The following is a 3,991-nucleotide window of genomic DNA, read 5'->3' as shown; positions in this document are numbered from 1 at the left end:
AATTTTAGAAATTTAATTTACCACCACTCGCTGACTATATATATATATATATATATATATATATATCTGTATATTGCTTTGATGTTATATCTTGGTTAACAATGTTATTCTTATATGCAGCATTAAATTTAAATCCATTTCCATTTTTCTTTTCTTGTATATCTGGATGTAGAAATGGCTGTCTACTTAAAATGTTCACTTTGTAACTATATAATTATATAATCTTTGATTTGATCACACTGTGCAGTTTTTGGGATAAATGTGTTGACAATAAAGCTGTGTGAGTAAAATTTGGTAGATGGAAACTGAAATGCTACCCATATATACCTCAGACATCTGCCTTTGTCATTGTGTATCCCTCTTCCCTCTGCCCATTCACACTGCACACACTCTTCTTATTTCTCATCTAGCTGTGATTTTATTATTCTGTTGCTCTCCACTTTTTCCCTTTATGTATTGCCACCTATCATATCCTCTTCTTTGATCCACTTCTATTTTCTTTTAGCTTCACCTCGAAACTGAGATTTACCATTGACCATGCCTCTCCTCATGTTCACCATTCATTGCATCGCTTTCCTTTCACACTCTTGTAAACCAGGTCGCCCAACTGTCCTTAATTTTTTTCCCTATCCTCTCTCTTTATCCACCATCTTGTACCTTAAGGATATGTTCTGACACCTTATCTTTGACATCCTTTCCCTCTTTCCAACTGGCTTAGCCATGTATCTTCTTCACAGCAATGAATCTTCTCCCATCCCTCTGTCATTCTTAAGCCTCTCAACACTTAGCATGAAGCCACCTCTCTCAATACTGCAGCTCCACACATTCTAGGGGATTTGTCTTGTGAGTTAGTTGGTGACCTCACAAGTGCTGAACATTGGTGCTCAATGTAGTCCTGATCTGGTTGATCAGATCCTGGTAGAAAGGAGTTTCTAAGAAACAAAATATTATTTATTCTTTTCAAAGTGTTTGGTGTTCAAGGTGATTACTTTCTTGTTGTTTGGAACATGTAAAGACATGACATGTATTTCTGACATTTATCTGTAGAGATGCACTCACACCAATGTCAGAACTTGCAATGAAGAGATTGGTTTCTTTGAATTATGTAATGATATACTCCAAGGATGCATCATATCTGGTATCTGTTACCCTGTTCACTTATATAGTCAACTTGATACTGCAACATGCTGTTGAAATGCATCCAGATGTTAAAATCTCCTCCCACGCAGAAATCATAGACAGATCTCAATTATGCTGGAGCAGGTATGGCTATGTAATAAGAAGTTAGCTTCCCAACCACATGGTTCTGAGTTCAGTCCCACTGCATGGCACTTTGATTAAGTATTTTCTACTACAGCCCCAAAGCCCCTTGGGTATATTTAGTTGACAGAAACTGAAAGAAGTGTGTGTGTGTGTGTGTATAATCATCATCATCATTTAACATCTACTCTCCATGCTGGCATGGGTTAGACAGCTTGACTGGAGCTGCAGAGCTGCACCAGGTTCCAGTCTGATTTGGCATGGTTTCTACAGCTGATGCCATTCCTAATGCCAACCACTCCAGGAGTGTAATGGGTGCTTTTACATACCCCTGGCACAGGTGCCATTTACATGACACCAGCAACAACCACAACTATGATTCATGGGTGGGTGCCATTTACATGGAACTGGCAACAACCACGACTACTATGTGTGTGTGTGTGTGCGTGTAAATACACTCTGTCCAACCCATGCAAGCATGGAAAGTGGACATTAAACTGATGATAATAATGATGTAGTGTTCTATACTATGTTGAACTTCAAGGTTACAGTGAATGAACATGCACAATAAATAAGTCTTACCTTCTTTTTTTTTAAGACAATAGATTGTGATTTGAAGGAGATTAGACTGCTTTTTCTGGCAAGTAATGTCACGATGTAGAAGCTTCTTTATTGATTTGTTGCTATAATTTCATTTCATAAGCATGTGATATTGATAAAACATTTATCCAATTGATGAGTGATATGAACTGCACAGTGTGGAAAAGGCTAAAAATTCGAAGCTTGCTGATACAAAAATCATGTTCTGATTCAGTAAAGAGAAACGTATGAATTGATTATTTTTTTATTTCATTTTGAAGTTCAAAGATTTCATAATTTAGTATTTTGGTTTGTTTATTTTTATTTATTCAGCGTTTATATTTTTTGATTTGAAAATATATAGATAGAAATAGCAATAAAAAAAGAAAGAAAAAAACCCCAAAGAAATACCCATGTATTCTGAATGATAGACATTTTAAAAATGTATTCCTTTGGAGGAAGGAGGACATTCATGATGATTAATCAATATTTAATATATGTGCTAAACCAATAGTGTTTTCATTAATTGTAAATATATATATATGTATATACATAAATATACGCATATATATGTATGTATGTATATATAATACACATTCCATCTCTTATTTTATTAATACTATATATATATATATATATATACACCCCAGCATAGCCACAGCTTTAGAGCTGAAACATAAAAGTATATCTGCATATATTTGTGTGTGTGTGTGTGTATTATATATATATGTATGTATATGTGTGTGTGTATCTGCATATATATGTGTAGTATGTATGTATATATACATCTGTACACATAAACACACACACACTTAGATTTAGAACAGTGAAGAATTAAAAATTGATGATGATGATGATAAATATTGGCATCTTGTTTCAATGTTGCAATATTTTGAGTTAAAAATCTCTCCCCATCCCCTTCCTTGGTGTCAGTTGACTATGCTTTTCAACTATTTAGATCCATAAAATAAAGAATAGTGAATTCTGGTATTTGATTCAGTCGATCATATATCCAACCACCCTCCTCTTCCAACACACACAACACATTTCCTTTACAAAAATTAGGCCTTGTACTTAATCTAAGAAATCACTGTCATAAAGTAGGAATAATCTCCTAGCAAACAACATCCTTGACTTTGTTTCAGCTATTTAGCTTTTATTGGTTTCAATCATAGCAATGTGTGTGGTCTTGCTGGAGCACCACCTATTGTATAGTTGATTACATTGACAATTGTACTTATTTTATGGATCTGAAGAGGATAAAAAGCAAAATAAACTTGGGTTGTGTTTGGTGAATGTGTGCCTCTGTTTCTGCCTCAGCAGCTCTCCTCAGGTTACACACATTACCATCTTCTCATTGATTCAGGACTCTAAAAAAAAAATCTTAACAAGCCAGAAATCCTGCAGAGATGTTTAAGTTCAATAAGGCTTGCACAATACATCATAGACTCTCTGCACTGTACTGACGATACCTATGGAGACAGAAACCAATCAAGCTTTTACTGAATGGTATGTCAATTTCAGAAACTTCTTGATGCTTGTTATTATCTCCCCTTTTCATTTGGAGTTGCTTGCAATTACCACAACACATTTGCTTCTTCCTTTCTCAAAAGGAAGATAATTTCATTAAAATCATGAATTGATTTTTATATGGTGTTTGATATTCCATTACTTATCTCTGTTGTCGATATTCATGCCACTGGCTACTCTGAGTTATTTCTCTCATCTCAGTTTTCTCTTATATATGCATGTGTATGTACATATATCTGTGGGTGTGTGTATGTCATCATCAGCCAAGTGTTCACCCTGTGTCCAGAGGTTGGCTTGCCAGAACTCTCCAAGTCTCTATTGTGCTGTATGCATACAACTGGCCAAACTCTTGTTTCCAATTCATTCTTTGATGTTAGTCTACAAACGTCTTTTGACATCTCTTGCTCTCTTCCTTTCCACACTTCCTGTCAGGGTGGTCTTGGGCACTGATTCATGATGTGTCATATGTCCAAAGTGTGATAAGAAGTTTGCTTCCTTAACACATGGTTCTAGGTTCAGTTCCACTGTGTGGCATCTTGGGCTAATGTCTTCTACTTATATACTAAGCTTTGTGAGTGAATTTGGTAGATGGAAACTGAGAGAGACCTATTGTGTGAATATA

At 35.4% G+C, this 3,991-nt stretch overlaps 1 protein-coding gene and 1 long non-coding RNA gene across 3 annotated transcripts in view; one reads left to right on the top strand and one right to left on the bottom strand.

Moving 5' to 3' along the window:
* The window catches only part of LOC106883440 (adenomatous polyposis coli homolog), a 188,253-nt gene that overhangs the window by 66,610 nt on the left and 117,652 nt on the right, over nt 1–3,991 (top strand). The window lies entirely within an intron of this gene.
* The window catches only part of LOC106883439 (uncharacterized), an 11,572-nt gene that overhangs the window by 2,980 nt on the left and 4,601 nt on the right, over nt 1–3,991 (bottom strand). Inside the window, exon 2 of the long non-coding RNA XR_001411131.2 lies at nt 1,843–2,065. This is a non-coding gene — a long non-coding RNA (uncharacterized LOC106883439). The remainder of the gene's footprint in view (nt 1–1,842; nt 2,066–3,991) is intronic.

The sequence above is a fragment of the Octopus bimaculoides genome, chromosome 4 (assembly GCF_001194135.2).
Source record: "Octopus bimaculoides isolate UCB-OBI-ISO-001 chromosome 4, ASM119413v2, whole genome shotgun sequence".
NCBI lineage: Eukaryota > Metazoa > Mollusca > Cephalopoda > Octopoda > Octopodidae > Octopus > Octopus bimaculoides.
The sequence above is the reverse complement of the archived record's forward strand: the minus strand, read 5'-3'. Positions and strand labels throughout refer to the sequence as shown.